Consider the following 19,025-nt stretch of genomic DNA (forward strand, 5'->3'; position numbering starts at 1 on the left):
CCACGTATTAAGATTAGCGGCCGCCACGTATTAAGATTAGTAATAGCGGCCGCCACGTATTAAGATTAGTTATAGCGGCCGCCACGTATTAAGATTAGGAATATCCTCCGCAATGTATTAAGATTGGGGATAAATCTAGGGGTGTTCCAGGGGGTGAGTAGTAAGGTGGGAGCAGATCAGGGTGATTTTTCGGAGCCACTTGTCACGTGATTTTAGAGGTCATTTAGGGATTAGCAGGGAATTATACATGCAGCGCGCAGGGAATTGCGCAGTCAGCGCGTACGTACAGGCGGGGAATTATACATGCAGCGCGCAGGGAATTGTACAGTCAGCGCGTACGTACAGGCGGGGAATTGTACAGGCAGCGCGCATTAACGGATAATTTCCCTCGCAGTAAACTTCAACATTTTTTGGTTTAACCACAGCAATGTATTAAGATTAGGTATAGCCGCCGCAATGTATTAAGATTAGGTATAGCCGCCGCAATGTATTAAGATTAGGTATAGCCGCCGCAATGTATTAAGATTAGGTATAGCCGCCGCAATGTATTAAGATTAGGTATAGCCGCCGCAATGTATTAAGATTAGGTATAGCCGCCGCAATGTATTAAGATTAGGTATAGCCGCCGCAATATTTTAAGATTAGGTATAGCCGCCGCAATGTATTAAGATTAGGTATAGCCGCCGCAATGTATTAAGATTAGGTATAGCCGCCGCAATGTATTAAGATTAGGTATAGCCGCAGCAATGCATTAAGATTAGGTATAGCCGACCCTAAATAGCAAGATGGCGCAGTGGAAGCGTGCTGGGCTCATAACCCAGAGGTCGGTAGATCGAAACTACCTCTTGCTGATCTGGCATTGTCACAGTACTAGTGGACTTCTACGCGCTCATAACATGGAAAAAAGTTAAATAAAAGAAAAAAATTGAATTAATAAGTACAAAATAACAGACACAGTACAAATTAAGCACATGCAAATACAAATTTAATCAAACGTTTACATGATGATAGTACAAAAGAAAAGAGTATTAAAGTACATTTAGCCGAGTAGTTAATAAAGTCGACAACAAAAATTTGAGTAACTAACGAAGAATTAAGGAATTTAGAAAAAAATTACTGTCGACTTTATTACACTTCGACTTATTTTACATTAAATTTATCTAATTCACATATAATTACTTATAAAGTTTAAAACATGAACGTCATGAACCTTGTTCAGTTTTGTTTGAAAAAATTTAAATAGTTGAAATGCTGCAAATATTGTGTAAAATCCACACAAATTCTCAGTTTTCTGAACTGGTTGTTGTATCATTTTCTGATACTTTTTATTCAAAAATTTGTATTTTGTGATTGGACGAGCCAAAGAATCAGCATAGTAATAAGTTCGATTGAGTCGAGCAATCATTATCCAATGCTCTCCAGCTTCACTGCTCGGAGAAGTGTTGATGATAGCAAAACTGAATGTGGGTAGCCTTGGAACACAATCTGCTGGAAACGATCCAATATAGCGGTATTTGAGTTCTGGGATTCGTTCAATAATCTGTATCAGGGAAGTGTTATCCATGACAAACAATTTGTCTCTGCTTTATTTCGCAAGTACCATTAACACACGGATTTCTAACTGTACAGTCAAGCTGAAAAGACTCATTCTCTTCATAAAAGCAACAATCATTGGACTTTTTTTCTTGCTCTAATAAAAGGTTGCTTGACTTTTTAATTTTGTCAACAGAATTGTTATGTGATTTGGGGTAGAATAAAATAATTATAAAAAGAAGTACCAGAAAAATTAGGAGAGGAACGTAAACAAAAAAGTTTGAATTAGTTCGCCCCCAGTTAACGTCCATTTTAAGAAATTATTTGATGAAGAGAATGGCAACTGGGTGACGATAATATATAACCCAAAAATGTTCCAATGCAGAAAGCAATGATGTAAAGCCCATAAAAAACTGAAAAAAATATGAAAAAATTTTCGTTAACGCAAAAATCTTCAGACATTTTTAGCAACCGTTCCGAACTGATCAATTTTAACAGTGGACATCCTTTCTCCTAGAACAATTAATTCTTTCACGCTTCTTAGCGGGCGGTCAAAAAACATTTCTAATCGGATACTTTCACTGCTGAGCTCAGGATAATGAATACTTTCTCCAGCATCTTGAAGTGAAGTGAGATCAAATACAAGCACGTAATGGTTCTGAAACAGATTATGTGGTAACGCGGGAATCTCTTCGTTAAAATTCATTGCTTTCATTGTTGTTACATATGCCCTACAGTCATTGGTTGTATCAACTGATACTATAGCTCTACCTCCTCGAACAATTCTTAGTTCTCGTAAACCAAATTTCTGATAATGGAAAGGATTTTCTTGAAAATGTCCTGTGAATGCTGAATTTGTGTTCATCGCAATAGCTACTCTTCTGATTGGAGCATTGTTAAAAACATTTTCCTGAATAAACTGGTTCTGTCCTGAAGGAATAATAAATGTGCGTGCAATTGTTTCCATAAAGTTGTAACAAGCAGGTTGATGAGTTAATTGATATTTGATAGTCTGGTGATACACTTCGTTAACAACAACACGTCTTGTAAACAGGGAACAGTCAAGAACTTTAAGGGAGACGTGAGGATTGTAGGAGATCATGTAAAAATTGGGTCTTGCACGAATCAATTTCAGTCTAACTTTTGTATTTGGAAGCAGTAACTTTTCACATTGGATTAAATCAATTGCTAATTTACCGTAATAAGTAGTTCCATTTTTCAGCAAAAGTTCTTCCTCTCGATCTATAAAAGGGCTTTTCTCAAAATCGCTGGGTTCTTTTTCAAATTCATATCCATGACAAGCCAAAATACCTTCATTATTTCTTGTGGAAGCGTTAAACTCTTTGGAAATTATAGCTTTGTGTCCATAGAGACCATTTGAGTTGTAAACCTGTTGATTGTTCAGATACACCTCACAGTTGGAAAAGAGCGAGTGCAATAAATTGTTGACGTGAGTTGGATAATGTAAATCATCATCTGTGAAAGACATTCCCATATCTGCTTTTCCATGCTCGTCTTTTTTCATAAAGTCATCAAACAATCTTCCCTTTCGTAATCCAACTTTGATTTGAAGGTGGATATCTCTCATATCAAGATATATGCTTCTATCTGTTTCAAACTAGAACTCAATGCTGCTTTCATCCAATGAAGTACTGGGATAAACTTCTTGAACGTGAGAAGACTCAATTGGTTCCAAAACAGGAATTTTGTCAAAAATCTCCAAGCAAGAGTTCGTAAAGTGACCATAACGAAAGTTGCTATCGTTTGTTGATCTAGTATTCATTTTAGCTTAGAAAAAATATCTCTTCTAGTTCGACGACGTCGACTGGTTTTTGGGGTAATTCTTCGAATTATGCGCCGTTTCCTAATTTTTCCACCACCTAGCTGTTTACGTAATGTTTTCTTTCCAACATCTGCAGCCACAGATTTGAATTTTTTCTTTCCAGTTAGAACAATTCCAATTTCTGGTGCAGCTATATCAAGCAAATCAGCACCAACTCTTTTTGCTGCTGGGACAACATATCTCCTCAAGAATGGAATAGCTGTCCTCCCAATTGTTTGTGCTAACGCTCCGAATCCTCTTCCCCTCTGTCTTGAATAACCACGAAAATACGGTAAATCACTATCAGCAACCATTTTCTACAACTTTAAATCTAAAATTGATTGTCAGAAGTTTCTCTAAACATTAGTACCGCTCTTGTCACACCAACAGAGTTGAAAGGAACTTTTTCACCATAAGAGTCCCGGAGCTCGAGTTTTATGCTGTGGAATGAGTTTTTTAGAATTTTTTTAAATTGTAAGTTTGGAAAATTTTGATAATTCATGTATTGTCCCGTTGAGATGATATCTCCATTCTTAACTTTTGATATAAACGGAATGCATCGTAAAAGAGCGGCTTTTGTATCACCCACAATGTTGTATTCAACAATATCACTATATATCATTAAGGTGTGTATTCGTACAATGTCATAAGGAAACTTGGGAAAATGTGGACCACCACCACTCATGAAAACACCCATACCATAAACAGCTTCTTCGCATCCAAAGACATGACAAAGATCGGCACTAAAAATGACAAGTAAAGAGTTCTGATTTGGAAGACTCAAAGAAATTCGCGGTGTAGTTTTGTTAACGTGTAACTTGATGGGTGTTTTTTCATATTTTTCACGTTCCTGAATTTTTCTATTCATTTCATTGACAATATCAGAGATCGAGGGGTATAGACCTGGATCTAGTGTGTAATAATCCGATGGTTTTGTATCTGGTGTTGCTTCATCTAGATAGAAGAATTTACCCTCTGTTATGTTTTGGTACAAGGAAGGATGCGACAGCTCTGTTATCGCTACCTCCCATTCTCCATCAAGATTAATTTGTTCAGGTAGAAAATTCGTGAAAGAGCTTAGTGTATTGTTTGGGTAACAATCAAACGACGCATTGGAAACCAACTCAACAGTGAAAGAACTCATCTTTAAATGATACACTTTGAAAGCTCTTGTTCATAAAATTTACCTAGAATTTCATCACCTTGTTCTCCACAAAGGTTATAGGTTGGCGGTTTAAAAGTAGCAACTTTAACAATTTTGAATATTTCTTTTGTGAACTGTGATTTATAACCTTTTCTGAATGGAATATCTTTTTTTGATATACGAACATTTTCACCAACTTTAAAACGTGGTCGTTTATATTGGTTAATTGGGTTTCTGTAAAAAATTGACAAAAAGTCTTTGTTTGTTGCATTTTTTGGAGCTTTACCTGTTGAGCGATTAACTCTAGTGTTCATAGTTTTGACAAAAGAATCCATTTTTCTCATGTATTTGTCACCATTTTCTTCCATATAGCGATAAATAATGTTTTTCAGGGATTTAATGGCTCGTTCTGCTACAGCAGCTTTTGTTTCACTTCTAGTAGAGTAAATTTTATTTTTCTTGTCCATACAAAACTTTCGAAACTCACCACTAAACTCTGTTCCCTGGTCAACCCATACTTTCGCGGGCATACTTTTTTACGCAAAATTTTTTTGAAAGCTACAACTGCATCGGTAGAGTACTTTGACTTCATTGGTTGCACACGAACAAAGCGAGAAAAGACGTCAACACATACTAATAAATACTTCACTCCATTATTAGTATTCGATAATTTATCCATAAAAGCTAGATCGAGACACCAGATCTCATTGATTCGCTTAGCAAATGCTGGTAATCTTTTGAAATGTCGTGTTGCATGACGATACTTTGTGTAGGAATCTTTACTGTGTAGAAAGTAGGCAACTTTCTTTTTGGATAACCCACCTGCCTTTTGTAGATTTTTAATTGATCCATATGCGGCTTTTCCATCTCTATACAGCCTTTGTAGCTTGGCTTTTTCAGATTTTGAAAGGAATCCAGCTCCCTCTGTCTTTGCTTTTGGCATCTTTGTTTATTACTTTTTGCGGATTTATTCCAGTAGCATCAAGTATTGTGTAATATATGTCGGGAAAATCAACGTTCTTTCTTTTTAATGCAAAAATAAAATCTGCAAAAGCTACTTCTGTATCTCTTCCATCTAATAAAATTGTGTCGTTGAGAGATAGCTTGACTCGCGGTGAATTCAAAATTTGATCTACAATTGATTCGTTCTTTAAAGATCTGGTTTTGTTGCTGATTTTCTTGTAATTGGGGTTCAAATGTGTTGGGACAGAAACTGGTTTCTGCTCAAAAGTGTCCAACTTTTTAACTTCTAATTTGAATTTTTGTTCGTAAAGGTGTTGAGGAATCAAAACAAACTGTTCCATTTCAAGACAATCGATTAATGATAGATGGTGTCAAAATTGATATGAGCTCTATTCCTTTTCGTGAACTTAAAATTGCTCTTCTTTTATTTATTCCGGTTCTTTTTAGCACGAGTTGATGAATTTCGTCTCTGTACTTTATTACGTCTTGTTTTTGTATTTCCTGTAGTTGTCCCCCGAGAAGGTTTACTATGCATTCGTTTAGAAACTCAATGAAATCTTTTGGACAATTTCTTAGGAACGATTTCTTGAAGTTCTGGGAATACGTTTGGAACGTTATCTGCGTAGAGAGATGTTGTGTGTTCATCGTTCAAAAAAGTAATCTCTTGTTTCGTTTTAGGGAGAAAAAAATAGTGGGAATAGAACCACTGTTTCTGCAAAATCTAAGAGAGTCGACTGTTTTCGGAGTTAGATCAATGAGTAAGTGACCATACGGGATTGAAGTAGCTTTTGTATACCAATCTTTTAATTGTGATCCTAACCCGAGCTGTTGACTAAGAGTGTTAATCTGGAGAACATCTCTAGGAGACTTGAATAAAACTATATGAGTATTTTCTAACTCAATAACTCTTCCCAACCTACTCTGATGAAAAAGATTATGCTTTATATATATTGTACTAAGACCTTTGTGTCTTCCAGCTGTCGCGATTTTAACAAATTCTTTCGAGCTTGAGATTTCTTCACAAGAATCATCAAAAATCAGCAAATACTTTGTTCCATTATTGAGTAGACTCTGAATGAACTCAAAGTCAACTCCTTGAATAAATTGAATGTTTTTAATGTTTTTGGACATTAGACCGTAAAGTGATTGATAATGTTGATAAAAATAGTAAATTTTATCAAAATCGGGTTGAAAAGTTCCAATAATTAGCCAATCATGGATAAGATGAGATTTTCCAGACCGGCTTGGTCCCACCAATGAAATAAAAATGCGTTCCTTAGTAGAGATTATTTTGTTCATAGTTTAGGAGAAGGTAAAATATAACTGACTGTACTAGATAAGATAGCAATCCAAACGGTTGTTTCTTCACAGGTTTCGGCAAGAGTTATTCTAACTATACAGCACGCTAATATTAACAAAATAACAAAAAATTGGGACAAAAAAACCACCAGAGATCTATTACAAGTCTGTCCAAAACATTTCCACGATTGTCGTTCCTGGTTATTATCATCAAAGACAAAATTACCTAAATTTAAACCGTTATCTGTATGCTCGGTCATTTATACCTTATTTTTAAGGGAAAATCAATTTTTTGAACTGGGAATGCAACTTCTCTCTGATTTCAAAAGTAGTAAAATAAAAATAATAAATTACAAAACGATCACAAATACAAATAGAAATTACAAATAGAAATTACAAATATTATACGTTATCAAAAAAATCCAGAGTCCAATTTCCGTAAGCATAAGCTTTCTTCTCTGCACAGTGAAATGTCTTTTTGTGTCGATACGGATAATTGCTACAATTCCAGTCAGGATCCGAGTTATTGAGAAGTTTGGAAACTTTTGGACAACCAAGATCATCTAGATTCTCCACATCTTTACACAAGTAATTTGAGAGAAGATTACACTTCTCTAACCCTTTTGCAAAGTATTCTGTTGTAGGTGAACAATGTTGGTGAATGATTGATGACAACTCAGTGTACTCCAGTTTTCCATTGTTCCAATTAATCCCATGTAAATTTTTAGTGTTCCATTTTGCTTGAAAAGTAGGTTTATAGTTTTGGGTGGGAGGAAACTGTATCCCAATACAATTCCATCCTTGAAAACACCCAACTCCTTGACAATTTTCCCTTCCAAGCACTCAATATCAAACACAACGAGAGACATTCTTTTTTCTAGGTTGAATTATTACAAAAATGATTAGCAGTCTAGCATTTTGGAAATTTGAGGATGATAAAATTTAACAAAGACACAAAAGATTAACCCAGTTAAATGTCCCAAGAAACATGAGCTTGGAAAATTTGGTAACATGTAACAGTATCCTGGTCCCTTGTTTGTAGTTGCTTTAACCGCTCCAGCAGAATCGTGTAGTATAGTATGTAATCGAAAAACTTTCAATCTAGCAAAGAAAAAATCTAAAAAGGAATTTCCATAACCAATAAGTCCTCCATGAGGAAATTTTTGGTTAATTTCCTCCAAATTTATATTCTCGTCCCAAATTTTACAGGCCGCTAAAAAACAGTTTTTGCGTTTTTCATTTTCGGGAAACATTGAAAGGATGCTTCCGTAGCAATTGAATATGTTGACAAGAATGACAATATCCATCAACTTTGCGTTCCTTCATCCATGTCAATGCAAGTTTTCTTAAACTTTTCAATATAAGATAAAAGTGTAGGGAGATGCTCTAGTAAGTTCTCGTACTCTTCTTTTTTTAATTCAATATTTGTCAGAAAACTCCACTGATATCCGTTCCAACGATGTTGTGAAATGGTAACTTGTTGTTTATCTGAGCGATATATAAGACTTGTTCTGCGTAATCCGTTGTGAATAACCCACTTAAATTCTGAAATTTGGGACTCTATGTCCAAATTTTCTAATTTGGGAAAATTTTGAGCTTCAAGAACAGTATAGGAATATCTTTTAAGTTCGTAATGAAGTCAACGTGAAAAACCTTTGACTTGTCTCTGAGACTCAAAAAAATGTTTCTTGAGCAGCCAATATCCCAACTCATTCTCAGATCAAAGATTTTTAAAATGAAAAATTTATTGTAGAAAAGACAAAGACATATTACAAAATCACACAACAACTATTATTGAAATGTACATTGTTCAATGTTAGAAAAGTCATTCAAATTTTGAATCAGTTCCTTGAACTCGTCCAAAGTGTAGCTGACATAAGTCACCTGCTTGAACTCATTGTTTTCCTTGCGACAAAAGAGCCGAATCAGCACATAAATGGAGGCTGGATTCTCCTGAACGTATTGAATGAAAGTCACATATATTCGTCGATTTCGTCCTATGCTGACCTCTCTGACTTTGTGACATCGTTGCAGCACATCCTCCATACATGGGTTCTTATCAAATTGAGTCGGGTGCTCACTCAGTTCCAACTCCCCATCCAGGATATTGTTCTTGAGGAAACAGAATTTTTTGAATTCGTAATCTCCTATTCGAAGTTGTTGGTACTTCTCAAATGTTCCAGAATTATCTTTTTTGAAGACTTGGAAAGTTGGTTCGGAATATTTTTGTCCGTTTTTAAAAATCTGGGACACAGTAAATCTCCCAAATCTTTTTGGGTTAGAACCAAAGTCTATATAAAATGGAACCGAATCAGTTACAGTTTTAGGTTGAGAATCGGTAAACATAGACGGAGCACTCGAGTAAAACGGAGAGACTTGAGAGAGAGACATTTTATCAACTTAATGTGACAGAGAGAAATTAATTGAATGATTTGACTTGCAATTTTATTTCCTCTATTGTTTCCTATCACCTTTATTTGGTAATGATGTCATTATCTTTCTTTCATTTCCAAATATGGAAAGTTCAATTGCGTCATTTTGCAAAAATTCCTTATAAGGAAACTTAGTCAGAAATTTTAAGTTGAGCAAACATTTGAACTAGAGCAGCATATTTATCTTGATGTTTAGCACGTCTGTGTTGCATTAGCGAGTAATAGTGTTTGAAATATTTAGAACAAGTAAAACAACGGATTTTTCTGAGTTGCTGTCTCTTGAACTGTATCATTTTTCAAATGAAATTTTCGCTGCGTTTGAACTGAATTGCGTTATTTCCTTATACGGTAGTTTAAAAGAATCACTCCAAAATCACTTTGGTTACAGAATGGCAGCAGTTATGTGTCAAGTTTTACCTGACTTTTATAAAAAATTTTGTGAGAAATCCTTGTACATTTGCGTATCAGTTAAGGATTATAAACCTTACTTGCTTACTAGTGAATACTCTGTTGCGTCTCACAATTACACTTTTTGTCCTCTGAAAAATTGTTCTTATCACATAATTCTCACTTCATCTTTCATTAATGAATTACTCCAAAAATTGGATGATTTATCTTTTCAATATCAGACAGTGGACTGCTTATACACCTTATATAAACATCAGTTTTTTGGTCACACAAACGAAGAAGCAGGACTTGTTTCCACCCAATTGAAGAGAGCGGTACAACATAATTCGGAAAAGAAATTTGTTGAAAAACTACCCAGCGTGTCTAAGAAGAGATTGAGTAGAAAAAAGTTCAAGAGACATCTACTGAGAGCTGAGCAAAGAAATGCAAGCACACAAACATTGAGATCATCCTTCTTCGACCGAATTCAGTCTCTTAAGAACTCAAAGTATGAGAGTGAATTAATAAAAATTGTTGATTGTTTACTAGATGGTCATGGAATAATTGATAACCCCATGTTGTACTTTGAAGTTAGAAAGTAATAAAGTGTTTGTACTAAAATGTTTTATTATTAGTGTATATTCTAAAAGTCGAAATTTGAAGTCGATTTGTTTGTTAAATGTCGAATTTTCACACAACATTTTTTGTTAAAAGTCAAAAATAGAACCTCAGATTTTTCATTAAAAATCAAAAATGTTACCAAACTGTGCGTGCAAAATGTGCAATTTTTTCTCATTTTTCTTAGTTTTACGGTATGATTTTAAGCAAAAAACATAAATTTTAATAATTTTTAAAAGGACAAGTTTTGAATTTGTTCTTGCAGCTTAAAAATCGGATTTGTAACAGTAATTTTTTCTTAAAAATCGAATTTTTTCTCGACATTTTTTGTTAAATATCGAAAATAAATTCGACAATTTTCATAAATATCAAAATTAAATTCGGTATTTTTCTTAATTGTCGAAAAACAAATTTTCAATAATAACCAAGTACCTAAATTATCAAGTAACCTTTCGCGTTAATCTTTTATTCTGGAAAACTATAAAAAAATTATAAAATTGAAAATGTAAATTTAATACGAAACACCCAAAAGGTATTCAGAAACTTTATTATTTTTACGAACAAATACAAAATAGTTTACAAAATTGAACATAGAAATCACTCAAAAAGAGTTTCAATAACATATTCTGGTAAGTTCTGAATTTCATTACCGAAACCTCTTTGTCGCTCAATTCTACCAGGTAGTTGAGTTGGTTGAACAGTGACTGGGGTATTAGGTACATCACTCAAAAAGATAGGGTTGTGAGCTGTTCCTTCCTCAATCGATGGGGTTGTCATCGAGGGTGTAGTTGACATGTCAGTAGATCCATAGTACTGCGCTGGATCAAAGTTTTCCAGATCGTTAAATGACGTGGTGGTACTAGTATCAATACTCAACTCGCTATGTTCTCTTCTATGAGCTCTTGAAGCTATTTGGAGAAGATTATTTTCCACCTCCGGGCCTGATACCTCACCTACATCCGGTGTAGTGAACCAACTGTTTGGAATTTGCCGTTCCTCCCAAGAAAATATGCACTGAATATTTCCAGCTACGTAGTTGGCAGGAAAATCAGATCCATTAACGTGAGGATAGTGGTGTCCACTGACAACAGCAACTTCGTGTCCCATCGCGTGAGTTCCGATTTGATTCTCTGTGATTGGGACCTGTCCCTGATGATATGTATCAAACTGTTGTCGCTGGTGCTCAATAATGTGCCACACAGTAATGGGTAAAGTGATCAGAGACTCATACAGTCCGTTTGATAAATCTCGAACTCCTATCCGAGCAATATACTCAGTAAAAGAAAATGAGTACAGAAGGTTATTATTTTTAACGGTGAACTCCATTTTGGAATAAATGATAGAAGAGGTTTTTGTTAGAAAGTGATGAGAATGGATGAAAAGATTCTTGTCGAGAACGTGATAAAAGCAATCAGTGGAGAGAAAGTTATAAAGCAGCAAATTTCCTTTTTAGGAAGGGAACAGGATATATAAATTAGATTTAAACAAAAGTTAGAACTAAAGTAAGTATTTTTAAACAAAAAGAAAGTGAATGTTGGAGCTCGATAGCAGGATAAAATGTTGAGGAGTAGTTAGTAAAATGTGAAAAAGTAGTGATGATGTTTTCAGAGAAGTTGGATCAAATGATAATGTCAAAATCAACAACCTCTATATATAGTGTGCTCTGTCCAATCAGACAACAGTAACCAAAGATGGAAGATTTTATGAGAAAAAGTGACGTTTAGCTTGAAATTTCTGGACGAACTGAAATTCAAATCCAAATTTGGGTAAAATTTTCTAACAAGGTAGGAAATGAAGGATACATACAGGTTTCCGACTATGCTTTTACCTAAAATGGTCGATTTAAGTTGACATGAAGTGACATAATTTACCAAAAAAGTCAAGCTTTGATAAATTTTTTCCAATTCGTCAAATTTCAGATCAATCTCGGAAAAAGTTCCATTTTTGGAATCAAATTTCTGTATATATACGTTAGGTAAACGAATTCCGAACTTGATCAGTACTCCCACTGCATTGTAGTCGTTGTAATAATGGAAGTACAAAGCACTCTGTAGTGAAGAAGTTATTGTTATTGGTTCTGGGAGAGGAACAAAGTTTGTTTGTGAAATATTTCTGTACTGTTCCAATATATCGGGGACGGAGTTCAAAATGAACAACAATTCGTATTTACTTACATGCAATTCTGAGGATAAATCGAAAGACTGTTTTGCAATAAACTCCTCATATTCAAATTTTTTAATAGAGAACGTTGCATACTCAAGTCCTTTACTAAAGCGGATTATTCTGTTGGATTTTGTGAAAATGTCCAAAAAATTGTAAAAAAAGTATGAATCTACATCAATTTCGTCAATTTTGTATGAATCAGGTATACCTTCTTTTCTCTTGTAAATCTTCTCCAATATTTGTAAGTGGTTTTTGATCAACATGTTTCACAAATGAGTAAAATTTCACGTATTAATCTATTAAAATAAAAAAATGTTAAAAGAGAGAATGAGATAAGCAGAACGATATCATTAACTTTTACAACAAGTTTCTTAATACTAAAATTTGATTGGATTTTAGTTTGTAATATAATCACGTTAACGTCAATTGTATATAAGTTATCTTCAATTAAAGTAGGAGTTTTCTTCTCTAATGTTTTAATATTATTGTAAACACACATTTAGTGTTTTATCGATGAAATTACAAAATTAGTTTGTTTACAATAATATTTGTATTCTCTAAGTGAGCAAACATCTGACAGATAGATTTTGTTAAGAAGTCTGTTTTGGGATGAATAGTATTGTTTTGTAAAAAAAGTAACACAAATCAGCAATATGACAAATAAATATAACTTAAGATTTCCGATTTTCCTCCAAGGAATAAGGTTACACATTTTTGATGTTTTCTGGATTTAAATACAATGTATAATGTAACACTGTGACTGCTTCGTAGGAAGTTCTTGAACATTCGTATTGCGTAATGTTACTAAAAATAGAAATTACGTCATTTCCTTATATGGAAATAATTAGTCATAAAAGTTATTCTAACTAAAAAACCAAAAATTGTATTCATTCTCACTTTGTTATCAGATACAGTTGCTCGGCAATTTACTTAAAATTAATTCAATTTTTTTTTGGATCACAACAATACAATGCCTTCTCTTGATAGAAATCTACCTGTCAAATGCTCGAAGTGCGAGAAAATGGTTGTCAAGCAGCAAATGGCTCGACACAAAAAATCGTGTGATAGTGGGACTTTAAAATGTCCCAAGGGTCCACATTTCTACACAAAGAGGAAAGAGGACTTGAACTACCACCTTGCTAAGCGTCACGCTCCTCAAGAAAAGAAGCTTAGTACTGTGTGCACTATATGCTTGGAGGAATTTCCAAGTTTTTATTCTCTTCAACAACATAAGAGACGGAAACACGGAACATCGACCAAAGTTGGAACCAAATCCAGCGAAAAGTTGAAAGAAGTACTAGAATCGGAAGAATTGGATAGGAACAACGAACAGTTACAGCAGGAACTTAGTGCCTGTCAACACTTCTTTGACAATACTGAGATGGAGAATGGGAGACATAGAGTATTCAATTTTAAATTGTCGAGACTTGATCCCAGCGAAATTAATGAAAAACTGAAGGAAGTGTTTGAAAAGCTTAACTGTGCTGCAAAAATAAATTTATCCCTGGGATTTATTTTACGAAATGTTGACACAGACGAATACCGATACTTTTATGCTCATGAGAACAACACCTTCTTTGAGAAGTCTCATTTACTTTGTTCTAAGGGAGACTTAGTCTCACTTCAGGATAGAGTAGAGAAATTGGATTTGATTGAGACTTGTGCTCAAGAAAGGGCAAACACAAAATGGCGGTATGCACTAACTACGAATGTAACAGTTTTCTGTGCTCTTCTCAACGATATCCCAATGGGATGTTTAGATGCTGTTATACCTGAACAGTTGTTGAGGAGAAACGATGTAAATTGTCTTGTTACGAATGGATACAGAGAAACCTACAAGGACTACCTTTGCTTGTTTAGAGCTGTGGCTGTTCACTTGTATGGATCAGCTGAGCTGGAAACAAACGCAGCTAAGTTGTTCAGTGACTTTCTCCACGAGTCTGGTCATGATGCAATTAACTTTAGAGGAGTGTCAATGGATCACCTTGTGTTTGTTGAAAATGCTATAAAACACAACATTTTCATTTATGACATTGACATTGAGGACGGGGATTTTGTAGGTGAACTTGCCAGAAGAAGTATTGAGATGTACGAGAACAACATTAATCTACTGCGCTACAACAACCACATTTGCTATGTTGATGATATCAACACGTTTTTCAAACGATTCCGCTGTCCTAATTGTGATACCTTTATTAAGCGTGCTGGTAATTTCCACCGTCACGTGAAATCTTGTAAAGATAGGATACAGCACATTTATCCGAAGAGTGTTTACACTTTGAGAGAAACTTTGTTCGATAAACTTGACGGTTTTGGAATTGGATATGAGGAAGAACAAAAACTGTTCAAAAACTTGGCTGTATTTGACTTCGAATCAATCTGCGTTCCATCTAATGAACTAAAAGATACCAATACAACTACTTGGATAGGAAAACATGAACCAATATCTGTGTCAATTTCCTCTAATTCATTACAAGAACCTATTTTCCTTTGCAACAGAGAGCCCAAGACACTGATTGTATCTTTTGTTGAAGCATTAGAAGAACTAGCTAGCAGAAGTAAAGCAGAAATGTTGCAAAAATTTTCCTCAATTGAAAATGCAATTAAAAACAGAGTAAGTTCTATTTTCGAGAAGCTAAATGGAAGGAAAGATGAGAGTACTCCAATGTTTGAATTTCAATATATCGAAGAGGAACAAATTGATATGTCGACTCAATTCCTCCAAATTCAGAAAAATCAACTTCTCGAACTACAACAACATTTTGAACGTTATGTCAGCATTTTACCTGTATTTGGATTCAACAGCGGGAAATATGATCTGAATCTTATCAAGTCTTATTTACTACGCTACCTCATTCACGAGCGCGATATTCAACCAACGGTTATTAAAAAAGCTAATCATTTTGTATCCTTTAAATTTGGCGATGTTCAGTTTCTCGATATTCTAAACTTTCTTGGTGGAGCAACATCACTAGAATCGTTCCTCAAAGCTTACAAGACAAATGAGACCAAAGGGTTTTTCCCTTATGAATGGTTCCACTCACCAAACAAATTGGATGTAACTTTCCTACCCCCCTACGAATGTTTCTTTAGTAAGTTGAGAGATCACAATCCCTTGGAAAAAGAATTTACGGATTTCACAAAATTGTTGAATAGTGGACTTTCCCAACAGGAAGCTCTGAAAAAACTTAGGTTGAAGGTAGTGCCCCCCTCGGGATTCGACAACTACAATTACCTGGAAAGTGTGTGGGAGCACGAACAAATGACAACTTTTCAAGACTTTGTCAGGTGGTATAATAACAAAGATGTTGTCCCGACACTAGAAGCGATGCAGAAAATGATGGAATTCTATCATAACAAAGGTATTGATATGTTAAAACTGGGTTGCACACTACCTAATTTAGCAAATATTTGTCTACACAAATCAACTAATAGTAAATTCTATCCTTTCGTTGAAGCAGACAAAGATTTACATGATAAAATACGCGAAGATATGACCGGTGGTCCCTCTATTGTGTTTACTAGAAAAGCAATTGTGGATCAAACCTACATTCGAAACACAGAAAACATTTGCAAATCAATTGTGGGTATAGACGCCAGTCAACTTTACCCCTTCTCAATGTGTCAAGAAATGCCCACTGGGCTTTACACTAGATGGGAGTTTGATTCAGACTCTCAGAAGTTTAAAGCTAGACAAAATAAATCGAGGAAATTTGAGAACATGGTTATGTCGTACCTACAATCTCAACGTCCTAACTGCACTATTGAAAGCTACTACACAACTGGAACTCAGAAAAAGATTGATTGTTTTAATGTAGACGGATTTTGCGCTCACTGTAAAACTATTTTTGAAGCAATGGGCTGTTACTTTCACTTTTGTGCATGTCAGGAAGCAAGAGCAAGCATGTCAGAGGAAGAGACTCAGAAAGGATTAAAGAAACGGGAATACGATGAACTAAGACGAGACTATTTGCGAAACAAAGGATATAAAGTTGTTGAGATATGGGAATGTAACTGGTGGGAAACTGTCAAAGGTGATGAATCTGTAAAAATTCACGTGAGAAACAATTTCCCATTCAAGCTACCTCTGACTCAAGAATCTCTACTTAAAAAGATAAGAGAAGATAAACTATTTGGTTACGTTCAGTGTGATCTCGAAGTTCCAGATGGGTTGAAATACAAATTCTCGAACTTTCCACCAATCTTTAAATACCTTAATGTTAGTCGAGCAGATATTGGTGATTATATGAGGGATTATGCAATTGATAACGATTTACTCAAGCAACCGCAACGCATGTTAATTTCAAGCTTCAAGTTGGAGAATGGAACAGTCATAACACCATTACTCAATTTTTACCTTAGTCTTGGGCTAAAATGCACCAAAATTTATCGCTTCGTTCAGTACACACCCAAAAAATGCTTCAACAATTTTGTCCAATCGGTTGTTGATGCTAGAAGAGTTGGAGATGAAAATCCTGAATCAAGCGTTGTAGCAGAAACAATGAAATTGTTAGGGAATAGTTCCTATGGTTACCAAATCATGGACAGAAGCAGACATTCAGAGACAAAATACTTGAACGATGAAAAGACACACAAAGCTATCAACGGGAAATTGTTTAAGAGACTTAACAGTGTGTCAAAAGAACTATACGAAGTTGAACTTGTAAAATCAAAAATTGAGCACAGTGAACCGATAATAGTCGGCTTTTTTATACTTCAGTACGCAAAATTACGAATGTTGGAGCTTTATTACAATTTTTTTGATAAATTTTGCGATGTCGACACGTTCGAAGAGTTAGAAATGGACACTGACTCCTTATACTTAGCTCTAGCGCACGATAATTTGTACGATTGCATTCGTCCATCTAAAAAAGCAGATTGGGAAACTCTGAGGGAACACGATTGTGATGATTCTTTCAAAGCTGATGCTGTACAAAATTTCTTCCCTAGAACTTGTTGTGATAAACATAAAAAGTACGATAAGCGTGAACCAGGTCTGTTCAAGGAAGAATATAGATGTACTGAAATGATTTGTCTCTGTAGCAAAACATATTGTTGCTACGATGCCAAATCGGATAAGTACAAATTCAGCAGCAAAGGACTGAACAAACGAACATTGGAAGAGACCGGAGATGGACCATTGGAAAAATATCGGCGAGTGATGGAAGAAATCATCAATTTAACATCTACAAATAGAGGATTTCGGACAATCAACCACTGCGTCGCTACCTATGAACAAACAAAGAAAGGACTCTCATAATTTTATCCTAAACGAAAAGTGTTATCTGATGGAATTCATACTGTACCCCTGAACTTGTAATTTATTGAATCAATTTTTGTATTGTGAGCGCTCTCTGTTGTGTTTAAAATTACTTATAATGTACTTGATTAATACTGTGTCTGTCTTTTTGTACCTTCATAATTCATTCTTTTAAAAATTTTCAATTTTCTCATTTTTAGTGGATATAACTGACCTTAATACATTGCGGCGGCTATACCTAATCTTAATACATTGCGGCGGCTATACCTAATCTTAATACATTGCGGCGGCTATACCTAATCTTAATACATTGCGGCGGCTATACCTAATCTTAATACATTGCGGCGGCTATACCTAATCTTAATACATTGCGGCGGCTATACCTAATCATAATACATTGCGGCGGCTATACCTAATCTTAATACATTGCGGCGGCTATACCTAATCTTAATACATTGCGGCGGCTATACCTAATCTTAATACATTGCGGCGGCTATACCTAATCTTAATACATTGCGGCGGCTATACCTAATCTTAATACATTGCGGCGGCTATACCTAATCTTAATACATTGCGGCGGCTATACCTAATCTTAATACATTGCGGCGGCTATACCTAATCTTAATACATTGCGGCGGCTATACCTAATCTTAATACATTGCGGCGGCTATACCTAATCTTAATACATTGCGGCGGCTATACCTAATCTTAATACATTGCGGCGGCTATACCTAATCTTAATACATTGCGGCGGCTATACCTAATCTTAATACATTGCTGTGGTTAAACCAAAAAATGTTGAAGTTTACTGCGAGGGAAACTATCCGTTAATGCGCGCTGCCTGTACAATTCCCCGCCTGTACGTACGCGCTGACTGTACAATTCCCTGCGCGCTGCATGTATAATTCCCCGCCTGTACGTACGCGCTGACTGTGCAATTCCCTGCACGCTGCATGTATAATTCCCTGCTAATCCCTAAATGACCTCTAAAATCACGTGACAAGTGGCTCCTAAAAATCACCCTGATCTGCTCCCACCTTACTACTCACCCCCTGGAACACCACTAGATTTATCCCCAATCTTAATACATTGCGGAGGATATTCCTAATCTTAATACGTGGCGGCCGCTATTACTAATCTTAATACGTGGCGGCCGCTATTACTAATCTTTGTACGTGGCGGCCGCTATTACTAATCTTAATACATGTACGCCTATACCCTATCTTGATACATTAGTGTAGACCCTCTCTCAAAAATTACTCCTATACCCTATCTTAATACATGGGGTCTACACCCCCCGGGGAGACTTGCTCACCCTATTACTACTGGTGTGTTTTTACTGGTTTTGGCGGGTTTTTTGCTAATCTTAATACGTTTTATGCAACGTTTTAAGATTTTAAGTCG

At 35.4% G+C, this 19,025-nt stretch overlaps 1 protein-coding gene and 1 non-coding gene across 2 annotated transcripts in view; one reads left to right on the top strand and one right to left on the bottom strand.

Annotated features, from left to right (window-relative positions):
• The window catches only part of LOC142345634 (PSME3-interacting protein-like), a 305,369-nt gene that overhangs the window by 128,183 nt on the left and 158,161 nt on the right, over nucleotides 1-19,025 (bottom strand). The gene's annotated exons all lie outside the window — the stretch shown is intronic.
• On the top strand, nucleotides 780-851 carry Trnam-cau (transfer RNA methionine (anticodon CAU)). Its single transcript has one exon. It is a non-coding gene; the product is annotated as a tRNA-Met (tRNA).

Source organism: Convolutriloba macropyga, chromosome 9 (assembly GCF_964194025.1).
Source record: "Convolutriloba macropyga chromosome 9, txConMacr16.3, whole genome shotgun sequence".
Taxonomy (NCBI): Eukaryota; Metazoa; Xenacoelomorpha; order Acoela; family Convolutidae; genus Convolutriloba; species Convolutriloba macropyga.